The following is a 17,081-nucleotide window of genomic DNA, read 5'->3' as shown; positions in this document are numbered from 1 at the left end:
CATCAACATTGCGTGCAGCAGCAACCACAGCCTCCCAGACACTGTTCAGAGAGGTGTACTGTTTTCCCTCCTTGTAAATCTCACATTTGATGATGGACCACAGGTTCTCAATGGGGTTCAGATCAGGTGAACAAGGAGGCCATGTCATTAGATTTTCTTCTTTTATACCCTTTCTTGCCAGCCACGCTGTGGAGTACTTGGACGCGTGTGATGGAGCATTGTCCTGCATGAAAATCATGTTTTTCTTGAAGGATGCAGACTTCTTCCTGTACCACTGCTTGAAGAAGGTGTCTTCCAGAAACTGGCAGTAGGACTGGGAGTTGAGCTTGACTCCATCCTCAACCCGAAAAGGCCCCACAAGCTCATCTTTGATGATACCAGCCCAAACCAGTACTCCACCTCCACCTTGCTGGCGTCTGAGTCGGACTGGAGCTCTCTGCCCTTTACCAATCCAGCCACAGGCCCATTCATCTGGCCCATCAAGACTCACTCTCATTTGATCAGTCCATAAAACCTTAGAAAAATCAGTCTTGAGATATTTCTTGGCCCAGTCTTGACGTTTCAGCTTGTGTGTCTTGTTCAGTGGTGGTCGTCTTTCAGCCTTTCTTACCTTGGCCATGTCTCTGAGTATTGCACACCTTGTGCTTTTGGGCACTCCAGTGATGTTGCAGCTCTGAAATATGGCCAAACTGGTGGCAAGTGGCATCTTGGCAGCTGCACGCTTGACTTTTCTCAGTTCATGGGCAGTTATTTTGCGCCTTGGTTTTTCCACACGCTTCTTGTGACCCTGTTGACTATTTTGAATGAAACGCTTGATTGTTCGATGATCACGCTTCAGAAGCTTTGCAATTTTAAGAGTGCTGCATCCCTCTGCAAGATATCTCACTATTTTTGACTTTTCTGAGCCTGTCAAGTCCTTCTTTTGACCCATTTTGCCAAAGGAAAGGAAGTTGCCTAATAATTATGCACACCTAATATAGGGTGTTGATGTCATTAGACCACACCCCTTCTCATTACAGAGATGCACATCACCTAATATGCTTAATTGGTAGTAGGCTTTCGAGCCTATACAGCTTGGAGTAAGACAACATGCATAAAGAGGATGATGTGGTCAAAATACTCATTTGCCTAATAATTCTGCACGCAGTGTAATATTCCAATTTACTTTATAGGTATCCTAACTACATCACCTATGGAGATCTGTATCCTTTTCCATCTCATCCTGGTAGTATGTATTTTCTCATAGTATACCTTATATAGTCCATGATATCTTTATAAAGTGTATGATACAGTATATACCCGTAGAGGCTATAACATATATAGTTTATTCCTATAGAGTTTTGGATATTATACATGCACTGATCGTTCATTTCCCTCCCCCATCTCCTCTGTAAACTCTGTATACATCTCTCAGCGTTCCTATCACCCATTTCCTGTGGGTGGAACGCATTTGGAACGCATTTCCTGTATGCGATTCAAACATATCCATGTCACTTCCTGCCTGTGAAACGCAAGGTGGAACGCACCACTTCCGGTTTCGCGATACCACTTCCGGTTTCGCGATACCGGTAGTGCGATTCGCGCCCATCTGGAGGATTTAAGCAACACATCAAACACACTATGGGTGCGCTCATACCAACTACATGCAGTTGCATGCTATATCTTCTTTTCAGCGCAGCATTACCTGGCTCCCTCCTCCTTAGCGGCGTGTGGTAAGTGTCAGACCCCCGGTCTCACTGTGCTCATTTAATAGACTGATTATGCTGTTACAACCAGATGACTTCCTGTACTATTCATGCTATACCAATCTGATGCTCCCCTGTACTATCTATGGATCCTCTCTATATACTCATTAGGACTATCTTGATTCCTGCATGCAAGGACATATTCCCTATACCTGTCCGTTGAACTTTGCCTATGGATTTCTCTCTATGTACCATTCCTATGAACTCAATTTTTCTATGAATTATTTTGCTACAGTGGGTTCCTATGCACATCGTCTATGAATTTAACTCCAATGTCTCTATCCCCTATATATCTGTGGATCTCTGTTACAGCTCCTCAATTCCGTCTATATTACATGATCTAAAACGATATATCTGTGGCATATGACATACTGTTTTCCTCAACTATGCTCCTGAAGGTGTCGTTCTTCAGCCCACATCTGGACCTCTTGACAAGATCCTGAGACTTTCCTCCTCCTTTTTGATATTTATCACGTGTACATTCATCTATATGCATTAATATATGTATATGTACTACCAGAATCATGTTATTTTTTGCCATGTTGTTGGTAATCACTGATTGTAATTTTCTATAATTTTCTGTACTTACACAGTTTGAAAAAGGCATTTGTGCCGAAACGTCACACCAAGTGTTATTTGCCGCAATACAATAAAATACCAACAACAACCAAGCAAATCTCGCTGGAGTTTATTTTATCATTTATACGGGGTGGGAACCCGACTCCATGCTCCATCACCTAGTGTGCCACACTGGTCTACTACCTCTTTACCCAGAGTGTCAGAAGAGACCGCTTCCCTGTATCATAATACGTCCCGAGCGAGAGGAACTTTAGATCTCTCCCTCAGGCATCTATCAATATGCACTGCCAGAGACATGGCCGCCTCCAATGATTCTGGATTTGCTTGAAATGCCAAGGCGTCCTTCAGGTTCTCAGACAGACCTTGACAAAATTGACTATGGAGAGCTGGGTCATTCCACTCCGTATCAGTTGCCCACCTCCTAAATTCAGAGCAATAGGACACAGCACACAGAGCCCTGCATACAACCTGCTGACTGTCTCCATCTAACATATCTTTTCCAGGGTGAGATCCACCTGAAGCTGCTCGGTTCTCTTTCAGCCAGATGTTCTCTGTGATTTCTGGGATCTGTCTACAAACAAGCTGTCGGGGCCGTACTGTGTGTGTGTGTGTCACCATTGCCCACAGTGTTCCTGTGTCTTGACGCAGCTGCAACAAGACATTCTGTGCAGGGCAAGAAAAGGAGGAGGCAGCGCCGCCAGCATGGAGTCCGTGGGAGAGACATAGGGAGTAGTGTTGAGCGAACTTGTGTTTTAAGTTCGGCGTCTAAAGTTCGGGTTATCGAAGTATCCCGTTATGGATTCCGCTACCACGGACCATAACGGAATTTAGAATCCATAACGGGATACTTCGATAACCTGAACCCGAACTTTAAGACGCCAAACTTAAAACACAAGTTCGCTCAACACTAATTGGGAGGCACACTAAGGACGTAGGTAACACTACCCCACATTATCAGCACTAGTGTTATCTGTAGTTTTACATAGGACTGCAGGTAACACTACCACATTTTCTGTACTCAGATAGCCATCACTGTGTTATCTGTGGTGTTACATAGGACTGCAGGAGACATCTACTATTTTTTCTGTACTCAGAGAGTTATCACTGTATAGGGGGACCACTGAGACTTTATCGCCCAAGGGCCCACATGAGCTTGGAGCCGGCACGGTGCAATGTGGGTGTGGCTCAAGGGTGGGCGGGGACACAGGGGCCCCATAATCTCTTATTGCCCAGGGGCCCCATGAGTTGTCAGTCCGCCCCTGGGGGGAACCATGGGAAGTGGTCTGTGTGAGAGAGGGGGAACTATGGGGAGCGGTCTGTGTGAGAGAGGGGAACCATGGGGAGCGGTCTGTGTGAGAGAGGGGGAACCATGGGGAACGGTCTGTGTGAGGGGGGGGGGGAACCATGGGGAACGGTCTGTGTGAGAGAGGGGGAACCATGGGGAACGGTCTGTGTGAGAGAGGGGGAACCATGGGGAGCGGTCTGTGTGATAGAGGAGGAACCATGGGGAGCGGTCTGTGCGAGAGAGGGGGAACCATGGGGAGCGGTCTGTGTGAGAGAGGGGGAACCATGGGGAACGGTCTGTGTGAGAGAGGGGGAACCATGGGGAGCGGTCTGTGTGAGAGAGGGGGAACCATGGAGAGAACTACTTGCTCTATAAGAGGGACATATTTTGTAGAAACCTCCTAAGGGGCAAGGGATTCCCCAGACGCCTAAGAGTGGTCTGCTGCACCTGGGGAGCAGTTTTACCCATTTCCTTCTAGTCTCTGCTGTGTATTGGAGGAGACTACAGTAACTTATCTGTAGATCTTATATCCTAGTGACTACAGGATCTATCCAAGGGACCTTGTGACGTTACAGGGTCACATGACATGCTGAAGTCACATGGGTTTGAAGCAGCTGTGGAATGTAGCAGAAGGGTCATATCTACATCTCATGTGCTGTGGTCAGACATCAGAAGGTCTTTGTTTTTAAAGGGATTCTGTCACCAGGTTTCACCCCTGTCAGCTAAACATATGCTGATGTTCAGGGCCTCATCACGATTCCTAATGTGGGCTCATAAATGTGATCTGTAGCCTTATTTTGCTAAAAAACAGCTTTTACTAACCTGTCACTCAAAGAAATAAGGTACCCACCGCCGTTCGTGCCCAGCGCCGCCTTTCCAGACTTCTGCGCCGCCTCTCACTCTCCCTTCCTCCCCCCTCCTCCTGCTGCTGTAAGATCTCGCACGTGCGCACAGGGCTCTGCCTAATGCGCCCGTGTGGACTTCTCCATTTGGCTTCTTACAGCGAAGTGCGCATGCGCCGGCACTTCGCTCAACCCCCTGTATGACCTGCACTCTGGCGCCAGCCTCTCAGAGCCATGTGCGCACGCGCGAGATCTTACAGCAGGAGGAGGGGGGAGGGAGGGAGAGTGAGAGGCGGCACACAGGATTAGGAGGCGGTGCAGAAGTCTGGAAAGGCGGCGCTGGGCACGAACCGCGGTGGGTGCGGCCGGCACCTTGCATCCCTTGACATCCCCTGGACACCTTATTTCTTTGAGTGACAGGTTAGTAAAAGCTGTTTTTTTTTTAGCAAAATAAGGCTACAGATCACATTTATAAGCCCACATAGCTGACAGGGGTGAAACCTGGTGACAGAATCCCTTTAATGCCGTCTCCGTGGAGCCAAAAATCTTTTCACCTGAAGTCACGTGAGACTTTGGTGAATTAATTTGGTTTTCATTTCTGAATCTTTAAAAACATAATAAATTAGTAATCTGAAGCTCAACCCTCGTCTCTACCAAGCATGGAGTTTAGACATTACCCTACAGGACCTGTGAGGATGTCATGGTCATGTGATCAGTCACATGAGGGGAGGAGTAAAGCAGTAAAGGTCTTTCACTGTGTAGCACTTCCTGTCATGTGACCAGTGTGACGTCATCGCAGGTCCTGCAGCCCCAGGAGGTGAGATCTGCAGGTCAGTTATTGGTCTTGGTTCTGGGTTTATTAGAATGGAGCGGTTCTATAGGTGACATATAGCAGGTCCAGCCAGCAGGGGGCAGCACCGGCCATAGAGAGTCTCTGCTCACACAGTCTGGAGGTCAGGAGGGGAGTTCTCCTCAGACATGTCTGCTCTCCCCCTGGAATATTAGGAGACCCCAGACCCCTGTAAGAGGGGCTGTTCTCCTGGATTAGAGGGGTCTTCCATCACACACTGTTCTGTGATGTCACTAGGATATGGAGTCAGTGTGAGATCAGCAGGAGTCGTCTGTATTCGGCTTATGTCACACGAGCGATACGGATTGTGTCAGGAGCTGAGAGAACGGATGGTTTTACACACAAGGTCAATCAGTTCTGTCTGTGGTTGTATCACCGTGACCGCAGCGACCAGCGTGTAACACATAAGGGCTCGTCTCCTCAGTTCTGTTCTGTCTGGATGAGTTGTTCGGAGCGTCAGTTGCGCTCGGTTTGTGTCGGTTTCATCAGGTTTCAGTTATTTCTTTCCCAGGAAATGTAATGGAAACATGGCTGACAACAGCGAGGTCTATTAATGGTGGAGAGAAACGGAAGGTGCTCTGCTTGGAACCGTCTTCCGAAGACATAATGCCAGGATTGCTGTTTTTTGGTCATTATCCCTTTAAAAAAATTGCATAAAAAAATGATAATGTTGTGTGTACCCCAGATCGGTACCCATGATACCATCAACTCCCCCCCCCCCCCCCTGCTCTATTTATGGAAGAACAGATAAGTCGTCGTTCTCAGTACAAAGCGACACAAAAACAAACGATTATTTTTCCAGAAAGTGTCCTAACTGTAAAGAACAATAATTAAACCCCTGATATAAACACGGCATTGCTGCAATCATTGTATTCCACAGAGTAATGTAAAGGAAACCTGTCATCATCCTTATGCTGCCCGTACTAACTACGTTGATTTCAGAGGTCTGTCATTTAAAAGTTAAAAGTAAGTGGTTGCCGAGAACCAACATCACAATCATTGCAGACTGGGCCACGTGAGTCCCGGCCACGTGAGAAGAGTCCTGGTTATTCATGGGTTCCTGCTCTCCTGCTGATGACTGACGTCTTCTACCTAGTTTTCTCCCTTTCTCTCTAGGAGAGAACTGCCGACCATCAGCAGGTGGGGAGAGCAGGAGATTAGGAATAACCAGGACTCTTCTCAGGTAGATCGGACTCTTTTCCAGGCCTGGGCTGCAATGATTACGATGCTGGTTCTCAGCGACCACTTACTCTTAGCTCATGAAATCGGCATTTCTGTCAGTATTTTATGCTGCCCTCAGTGAGATCAGCATAAAGTTGATGACAGGTTCCCTTTAAGGGGTTAATCAGAACCCCCAGGTTATTTCCCCCATAGATGACTATTTCCAGCGCTGGTGACGCTAGTTATCTGTGTATCTGTAGTTATATATGGTGTTGGGCGCGAATATTCGAATCGCAAATTTTAATCGCGAATATCGCCACTGCGAAGATTTATAATATAGTGATATATATTCATATTCTCTAATATTCTAGATTGTTTTTTTTCATCAGTAACCGCCCTTCTTGCTTGTGGGCCAATGAGAAGGCTGCAATATCTTTATCAGAGCTTAGCCACATCCATAGCAACCAATAGGAAAGCTGCCGACCCCTTACTATAGAAGAACCTCCCCAGCAGCCATTTTCTACCGTTTTATGGAGTTCTGAGAGAGAAAGAGAGAGCGGTGTCATTGCTCTGCTCTGTGCTTTACTGTTTAATTACGTTAGTTAGTTAGTTAGTTAGTTAGTTAGTTAGCTTATACAGTTGTGTTCAAAATAATAGCAGTCAGACATCACAAACCTGATCAATCACTGTTTTTGGTAGAAATTATATTTCTACATGGCAAATAATTTACTAGCAGGTGTAGTAGAGTAATAGAAACCCAACAGACCCAACAGTCATGCCATGCATGCTGCTGATTCTCTGTAATAAAATCACTTATTGAAAGGGGCATGTTCAAAATAATAGCAGTGTGGAGTTCAATGAGTGAGGTCATTCATTCTATGAAAAACAGGTGGCAATTATTGCCTTTATTTAAGGAAGGAAGGCAGCAAATGTTGTACATGCCGGTTACAGTGCATTTCTCTCAGAAATTCTGAGGAAAATGGGTCGTTCCAGACATTGTTCAGAAGAACAGCGTACCTTGATTAAAAAGTTGATTGGAGAGGAGAAAACATATAAAGAAGTGCAGACAATGATCGGCTGCTCAGCTAAAATGATCGCAAATGCTTTAAAATGGCAACCAAAACCTGAAAGACGTGGAAGAAAGTGAAAAACTACCATTCAAATGGATAGAAGAATAGCCAAAATGGCAAGGACTCAGCCAACAATCAGCTCCAGGAAGATGAAAGAAGGTCTGAAGTTACCTGTGAGTCCTGTTACAATTAGAAGACGCCTATGTGAAGCCAAACTATCTGCAAGAAGCCCCCGCAAAGTCCCACTGTTGAAAACAAGACACGTGCTGAAGAGGTTACAATCTGCCAAAGAGCCCATTGACGGCCTAAAGAGACATTCTGTGGACTGATGAAAGTAAGATTGTTCTTTTTGGGTCTAGTGGCCGGAGACAGTTTGTCAGACGACCCCGAACACTGAATTCAAGTCACAGTACACTGAGAAGACAGTGAAGCATGGTGGGGCAAGCATTATGATTAGTGTTGATCACGAATATTCGAATTTTTATCGCGAATATAGGTACTTTGAAAATTCGCGAAAATTTCGAATATAGTTATATATATTCGAAATTTCGAATATTCGAATTTTTCCAAATTTTTTTTTTCCATTTTTTCTTTTTTTTTTTATCAGTACACATGAGCTCTCACTGCTTCTAGCTTGTAGGCCAATAAGAAGGCTGCAATATACTTGACTTTAGGAGTAGTAGTGTTTGCGAATTTTGCTCTATATTAGTTTTTTTGAATATTCGCTATATTGCTAAATATTCTTGTTTTAGAATATTACGAATATTCGAAAAAACGAAGTTATAGCAGTATAGAGAATATTCGAAAAAAATCGAATAGAGCAATTTAGCTAATATAGTGATATAATCTTCTTTGTCAAATAGTTGTAAGTTGAAAAATTCGCAATAAAAAATTGGAATCCGAAAATTCGCATATTACACAATCATTACCTTTCCGATTTTTTGAGTAAAAAAAAAAAATCGTGAATTTTCGGCGAATATTCTACAAAATATTCGCGAAATATCGCGAATTCGAATATGACCCCTGCCTAATTTATGATATGGGGATGTTTCTCATACTACGGTGTTGGGCCTATTTATTGCAGACCAGGAATCATGGATCAGTTCTAATACATCAGAATACTTGAAGAGGTCATGCTGCCTTATGCTGAAGAGGAAATGCCCTTGAGATGGGTGTTCCAACAAGACAACGACCCCAAACACAGCAGTAAACGGGCAACATCTCGGTTCCAGACCAACAAGATTGACGTTATGGAGCGGTCAGCCCAATATCCGGATCTTAATCCAATAGAAAACTTGTGGGGTGACATCAAAAATGCAGTTTCTGAGGCAAAACCAAGAAATAGAGAAGAACTGTGGAATGTAGTCCAATCATCCTGGGCTGGAATACCTGGTCACAGGGGCCAGAAGGTGGTGACTCCGAGCAACACAGATGTCCAGCAGGTCTCAGAGACAGCGGTTATACAACTAAATATTAGGGAAGTGTTGCCCCTGCTGGTTATATTATACAGGTGTGTAGACTATAGTGTAAGGATCTATATACCTGTGTGTCCATAGACATGTAATGGGGCCGATTGTATTACTAAACATTAACCCCTTCAGTAACCTGCAATTTTCCATTTTTGCATTTGGTTTGGTTACTTCCAGCCTTTCCGGAGACACTGCTTGTTTATATTTCCCTTCATATGAATAACTTTTGAAAAGCCCAAGGAGGGAGAATATCAGCTCCAGTTTTTTTTACACTAAGCACCCCTCTAACTCCACCCAACCCTCGATTTCGCCCAGTCCCCTCGGTGCCCCCCGCACAGTAGAATGCACCCCTGGAGCCTCACACTGTTATGGTTTGACCCTAATTTTTTGAAAAGTGATGGTGCAGATAAGGAACAGTTCAGATTCAGCATACGGTAACGCAGCAGATGGATTTGGAATCTTATTGAGTGAATGCAACAAAACGGATTGAAGCAGACCTGTGGTCACACAGCTATGGAGCAGAGCTGGAGTAGTTGAACTGTGGCTTGGCTCAGAGCAATACAATGCAGAGGTGAACGTAGCATGTAGACTGGCAACAAGTCCGGACGTGAATCCACGTGGCGGGCAGACTGGCATCAGGCACAGATAGGCAGGTCAGCACCGGAGAACGTAGACCGCCCCCTGTGAGCCAAACAGCCCGGCTTATAACAGAAGCTGGTTAAGGGCTCATGCGCACGGCTGTAAGTCTTTTGTGGTCCGCAAATTGCAGATTCGAAAACACGGATAGCGGCTGAGTGCATGTCGCATTTTTTTTTTTACTGCAGAAATGTGCTATCCTTGTCCGTAAAACGTACAAGAATAGGACATGTTCTATTTTTTTGTGGAGCCGCAGAACAGACTTACGGATTGAAATAAATGGATCGGTTGCGGTCATAAACCTTGGGCCGTGTGAATGAGCCCTAACTTATTAGCAGCATCCTGATGGTTCCACATACGTATGTATTTTGCGGTCCGCACAACATGCATCCGCAAAAAAAAACTGATGACTGTTTGACGTCCGTGTGGCATCGTGTTTTTTTTTGCGGATGCATTGTAACAATGCCTGTCTGACACACAGACACGGAATGCACATGCAGCCATTTCCGTATTTTTCAAGCCCCGTTGAAGTAAATGGTTCCGCATACGGACCTGTAAAAAAACGTAACGGACATGTAAAAAAAAATACGTTTGTGTGCATGAGCTCTAGCACCCACAGTAGTTATTCCCCTTAGTGACGCCTTCACAGTAGCATGCCCCATTAATGCCCGTTTCACAGGAGTGATGTTCCCGGAATGGACACAGTAAAAAATATGTTTGTGTACATGAGCCCTAAGAGTGACCCCTTAGGCCACCTGAACACGTTGCGGAATACGTACAGCGCCAACAAAGTGTATGAGGGACACAAATCTCATGTACAGTCTGCAGATTGTTTCAGTGCGGAACTTGACCTGCAGTGAAGATTTCCAAATCCGTAGCATGTCAATTATTTTTCCAGTTTTAGCTTCAGATTTCACCCTTTTCCAATGAAGGGTGAAATCTGCTGCAAAACGGCATCTAATCTGCATCAAAATCCACAATTAGAAATTGCGGATATGGTTCAAAAAGGCACATTAATCCACACAGAAATTCATGCAGCTCTTTTGAGAGATCACCCGCATCATGTGCCGGCCGCCTTAGTGTTCCCCTCACCATAGTGCTGCGCCAGATTCTTCTTTCTTCTGCACCACTTCCAGACATGAGCTTGACTTGTCCATCCACAATGCAACCCTGACCTACAAGTCACTGACTGTGCTCTCTTAACCTGCACTCACTTGTTTCCCTCAGGTTCCTTAGGTTCAGGACTCTCTTCTTTAGAAAGACGATGGTCCTTTCCATCAATGACCTACCAAGGATGGAGAAGGACGGAGACCACATGGCTGGAAGGATATTAGACCTCACCCTGGAGATCATCTCCTTGATAACTGGAGAGGTGAGAGTCTCACGTGACATCACTCTTATCTCTAGTAATAAACCAGGGAAATGTCTGGAAAGGTGAAGGATTCTTAGAATCTCTGTAGTGATCGGCGTCTCCCCATACACAGGATTACACAGTAGTGAAGAGGTCGTCTGGTGAGTGTGTGACACCCCGTGTGTCAGGAGGATGGAGCAGGACCCAGAGCCCCATCACCGAGCCTCCACCTCATTCCCTGATACATGAGCAGAAGATCCTAGAACTTACCACCAGGATCACTGAGCTGCTGAGCGGAGAGGTGAGCGCTGCTGGGAATGCTGGGACATTATACAATAACGCCAAGGGAGGGGTCTGGTAATGACTGTGTCCTTGTGTTGTCAGGTTCCTATAAGGTGTCAGGATGTCGCTGTCTATTTCTCCATGGAGGAGTGGGAGTACTTAGAAGGACACAAGGATCTGTACAAGGACAGAAACCACATGGCTGCAAGGATATTAGACCTCACCCTGGAGATCATCTCCTTGATAACCGGAGAGGTGAGAGTTTCACATGACATCACTCAGGGAAATGACTGGAAAGGTGAAGGATTCTTAACCACTTCCAAACCAGCAATTGTAAAGTGAGCACTTGACCCTACAGGTGTTTCATAGAATTTATTACACTTGGCTATGAAAATGAAAAATTACATATTCATTTTTTTTTACAAGAAAATGGTGCCTTAGGCCCAAACTTTCTTTTTCACTAACGATAACAGGAAAATATCCCACCACAATTTGCTAGCCATTTTCTCCTGAATACAGTAAAACTCCAGTTGTGGTCATAAACTGTTATTTGGGGATATGCCAGGGCTCAGAAGGGAAGGAACGGCATCTGAATTTTTTAACATGGAATTTTCTGCCATGGTTTTTAAGAGTGACGACTTTTATTTTTTTGTTGACTGAGCTGCGTGAAGGCTTATTTTTTGCGGGACAAGCTGTAGTTTTTATTGGCACTATTTTTGGGTACATTTGGCTTTCTGTTTGTTTTTTATCTCATTATTTGGGAGGTGAAAACACAAAAAAAAAACTGGTGTAATTTTTCTATATTTTTTCTTTTACACCATTTAGGCTACTTTCACACTAGCGTTCGGGGCTCCGCTTGTGAGTTCCGTTTGAAGGCTCTCACAAGCGGCCCCGAACGGATCCGTACTGCCCCAATGCATTCTGAGTGGATGCGGATCCGCTCAGGATGCATCAGTTTGGCACCGTTTGGCCTCCGCTCCGCTCAGCAGGCGGACACCCGAACGCAGCTTGCAGCGTTTTCGTGTCCGCCTGGCCGTGCGGAGCCAAACGGATCCGTCCAGACTTACAATGCAAGTCAATGGGGACGGATCCGTTTGACATTGACACAATATGGTGCAATTTCAAACGGATCCGTCCCCCATTGACTTTCAATGTAAAGTCAGGATTATACCATCAGATCGGAGTTTTCTCCAATCCGATGGTATATTTTAACTTGAAGCGTCCCCATCACCATGGGAACGCCTCTATGTTAGAATATACCATCGGATTTGAGTTACATCGTGAAACTCAATTCCGACAGTATATTCTAACACAGAGGCGTTCCCATGGTGATGGGGACGCTTCAAGTTAGAATATAATGAGAACTGTGTACATGACTGCCCCCTGCTGCCTGGCAGGTGCTGCCAGGCAGCAGGGGGCAGACCCCCCCCCTCCTGTATTTAACTTATTGGTGGCCAGTGGGGCCCCCCCTCCCTCCCCAGTATTAATTGTAAGCAGTGCGGCCCCCCTCCCTCTATATTCATCGGTGGCCAGTGCGGATATTAAATATGAGCAGTGCGGTCTCCCCCTCCCTCCCTCCCCAGTATTAAATATGAGCAGTGCGGTCTCCCCCTCCCTCCCTCCCCAGTATTAAATATGAGCAGTGTGGTCTCCCCCTCCCTCCCTCCCTCCCCAGTATTAAATATGAGCAGTGCGGTCTCCCCCTCCCTCCCTCCCCAGTATTAAATATGAGCAGTGCGGTCTCCCCCTCCCTCTATTCATTGGTGGCCAGTGCGGATTCAAAGTATTGTGATCAGTGCGGCCTCTCCTCTCGACCCCCCCCCCCCCCCCCCATCATTGGTGGCAGCGGAGAGTACCGATCGGAGTCCCAGTTTAAATCGCTGGGGCTCCGATCGGTTACCATGGCAGCCAAGACGCTATTGCAGTCTTGGCTGCCATGGTTACTTAGCAACAAATAGCAGCATTATACTTACCTGAAGAGCTGCGATCTATGTGACCGGCCGGGAGCTCCTCCTACTGGTAAGTGACAGGTCTATAGGCAATGCGCCGCACAGACCTGTCACTTTACCAGTAGGAGGAGCTCCCGGCCGGTCACATAGATCGCAGCTCTTCAGGTAAGTATAATGCTGCTATTTGTTGCTAAGTAACCATGGCAGCCAAGACTGCAATAGCGTCTTGGCTGCCATGGTAACCGATCGGAGCCCCAGCGATTTAAACTGGGACTCCGATCGGTACTCTCCGCTGCCACCAATGATGGGGGGGGGGGGGGGGGGGGGTCGGGGTCGAGAGGAGAGGCCGCACTGATCACAATACTTTGAATCCGCACTGGCCACCAATGAATAGAGGGAGGGGGAGACCGCACTGCTCATATTTAATACTGGGGAGGGAGGGGGAGACCGCACTGCTCATATTTAATACTGGGGAGGGAGGGAGGGGGAGACCGCACTGCTCATATTTAATACTGGGGAGGGAGGGAGGGAGGGGGAGACCGCACTGCTCATATTTAATATCCGCACTGGCCACCGATGAATATAGAGGGAGGGGGGCCGCACTGCTTACAATTAATACTGGGGAGGGAGGGGGGGCCGCACTGGCCACCAATAAGTTAAATACAGGAGGGGGGGGGGGGTCTGCCCCCTGCTGCCTGGAAGCACCTGCCAGGCAGCAGGGGGCAGTCATGTACACAGTTCTCAGTATATTCTAACTTGAAGCGTCCCCATCACCATGGGAACGCTTCTGTGTTTAGAATATACTGTCGGATCTGAGTTTTCCGAAGTGAAAAATCAGATCTGAAATAAACTGTTATGCAAACGGATCCGTTCTGAACGGATGCAAGCGTTTGCATTATAGGAGCGGATCCGTCTGATGAAACATCAGACGGATCCGCTCCGAACGCTAGTGTGAAAGTAGCCTTACTTGATTGGTTAGATCATGTGATATTTTTATAGATCCGGACGTTACAGATGTAACGATACCAAATATGTGTATTTTTTTTTTACGTTTTACACAATATGAACATATTTAGAAAAATAAAATCCCGTTTTTGTGTTGCCATGTTCTTAGAGCCAAATTTTTTTATTTTTCTGGCTATGGTTTTGTGCAGGGGCTTTTTTTTTGCGGGATAATTTTTATTGTTACCATTTTGGGGTGCATACAAATTTTTGATTGATTTGTGAGGTGACAAAAAAAGCAGTTTTGGTATAATTTATATTTGTTTGTTTTTTACGCCGTTCACTTGATGCGGTAGATCATGTGATATTTTTGCAGAGCCAGATGTTACGGATGTGGCAATACCAAATATTTCTATTTTTTATACGTTTGACACAAGTATTTTTAGAAAAAAATAAATGTTTTTGTGTTGCAATTTTCTTAGAGACATATTTTTTACATTTTTCTGGCTATGGTCTTGTGTGGGGGCTCATTTTTTGCAGGATGAGGTGATGTTTTTATTGCTACCATTTTAGGATACTTACGATTTTTTGATCGATTAACATTATGTTTTTTGGGAGGTGAGGTAACAAAAAAAATCAGTTTTGGCATAATGTTAATTTTTTTTTATGGCGTTCACCTGATGGGCTACATCATGTGATATTTTTATAAAGCCGGTCGTTGCGGACGCAGTAATACCAAATATGTCTATTTTGTTTTATTTTATTCTTTACATTTTTTTTACATTTCTGACATGGGAATTTTTTTTAATTTATTTTACACTTTGTGTCCCCCATAAGGTCATACAAGACCTCTGGGGGACATTAAACTTCACTTTTTTTTCCCACTATTGATTTCTCCTGTAACTGGGGCTGACCTAGTAGCCCCAGTTATAGGGGGAATACACCCCCCAGAGAGGCTGTACAGCAGTATACTATACTGTACAGCCTCAGTGCAGGGCTGATCAAGGTCTGTGGAAGACCCAGCAGCTCCTGCACTCCCCCAGCCCCGATGCTCACATGACCACCGGGTCGGGACAGGAAGCGGCACATTGCTTCCTCAACTGTATACACAGCGCTCATTCAGCGGTCCCTGCCTTCTCTCTGGGGTGCCCTGATGTCACTGACAGCGGGCGCCCTGATGTCACCGATTAGCTTGCAGCTGCTATCTCTGAATGGACGTCCAAAACATCCATTCAGAGACCTACCCGACCGTCCAGGACGTTTATAGTCAATGGGCGGTCGGGAAGTGGTTAAAGAGGACCTGTCACCAAAAAATTAAATGCAATCTGAAAGTACCATCTTATAGAGCAGGAGAAGTCGAGCAGATTGATATATATTTTTTGTGGAAAAGATTCAGTAAAATCTGTAATTTATACATTTATATTTTTGCTTTTTCCTCTTCCTGTGAATACCTATCGGTACAGGAGGGAGGGGGTACCAGTGATTGACAACTATCTCTTATAAACATTTATATACACAATGCTATCAATCACAGATAACCCCCCCCCCCCCCCCCCCCCTTGTACTGATGGGTATGCACAGAGCTGTAGAAATAAATGTACAAATTACTGGTTTTACAGAATTTTTTCCCACAAAAATATATATCAATCTGCTCTGCTCCTCCTGCTTTATAACATTGTGATGTCAGATTGCATTGTACAGTCGTGGCCAAAAGTTTTGAGAATTACATAAATATTGGAAATTGGAAAAGTTGCTGCTTAAGTTCTTATAATAGAAATTTGCATATACTCCAGAATGTTATGAAGAGTGATCAGATGAATTAACTTAATCCCATGCTATAAAGATTAACTTAATCCCAAAAAAACCTTTCCACTGCATTTCATTGCTGTCATTAAAGGACCTGCTGAGATCATTTCAGTAATCGTCTTGTTAACTCAGGTGAGAATGTTGACGAGCACAAGGCTGGAGATCATTATGTCAGGCTGATTGGGTTAAAATGGCAGACTTGACCTGTTAAAAGGAGGGTGATGCTTGAAATCATTGTTCTTCCATTGTTAACCATGGTGACCTGCAAAGAAACGCATGCAGCCATCATTGCGTTGCATAAAAATGGCTTCACAGGCAAGGATATTGTGGCTACTAAGATAGCACCTCAATCAACAATTTATAGGATCATCAAGAACTTCAAGGAAAGAGGTTAAATTTTTGTTAAGGCTTCAGGGCGTCCAAGAAAGTCCAGCAAGCGCCAGGATCATCTGCTAAAGAGGATTCCGCTGCGGGATCGGAGTGCCACCAGTGCAGAGCTTGCTCAGGAATGGCAGCAGGCAGGTGTGAGCGCATCTGCACGCACAGTGAGGTGAAGACTTTTGGAAGATGGCCTGGTGTCAAGAAGGGCAGCAAAGAAGCCACTTCTCTCCAAAAAAAACATCAGGGACAGATTGATCTTCTGCAGAAAGTATGGTGAATGGACTGCTGATGACTGGGGCAAAGTCATATTCTCAGATGAAGCCTCTTTCCGATTGTTTGGGCCATCAGGAAAAAGGCTTGTCCGGAGAAGAAAAGGTGAGCGCTACCATCAGTCCTGTGTCATGCCAAGAGTAAAGCATCCTGAGACCATTCATGTGTGGGGTTGCTTCTCATCCAAGGGAGTGGGCTCACTTACAATTTTGCCCAAAAACACAGCCATGAATAAAGAATGGTACCAAAACACTCTCCAACAGCAACTTCTTCCAACAATCCAACAACAGTTTGGTGAAGAACAATGCGTTTTCCAGCACGATGGAGCACCGTGCCATAAGGCAAAAGTGATAACTAAGTGGCTCGGGGACCAAAACGTTGACATTTTGGGTCCATGGCCTGGAAACTCCCCAGATCTTAATCCCATTGAGAACTTGTGGTCAATCCTCAAGAGTCGGGTGGA

The 17,081-nt window shown here is 45.4% G+C and overlaps 1 protein-coding gene across 1 annotated transcript in view; it reads left to right on the top strand.

Annotated features, from left to right (window-relative positions):
* LOC120999664 (oocyte zinc finger protein XlCOF6-like) overlaps positions 1–17,081 on the top strand; it is a 2,208,135-nt gene that overhangs the window by 1,510,013 nt on the left and 681,041 nt on the right. The window lies entirely within an intron of this gene.

Source organism: Bufo bufo, chromosome 4 (assembly GCF_905171765.1).
Source record: "Bufo bufo chromosome 4, aBufBuf1.1, whole genome shotgun sequence".
Classification (NCBI taxonomy): Eukaryota; Metazoa; Chordata; class Amphibia; order Anura; family Bufonidae; genus Bufo; species Bufo bufo.
The sequence above is the reverse complement of the archived record's forward strand: the minus strand, read 5'-3'. Positions and strand labels throughout refer to the sequence as shown.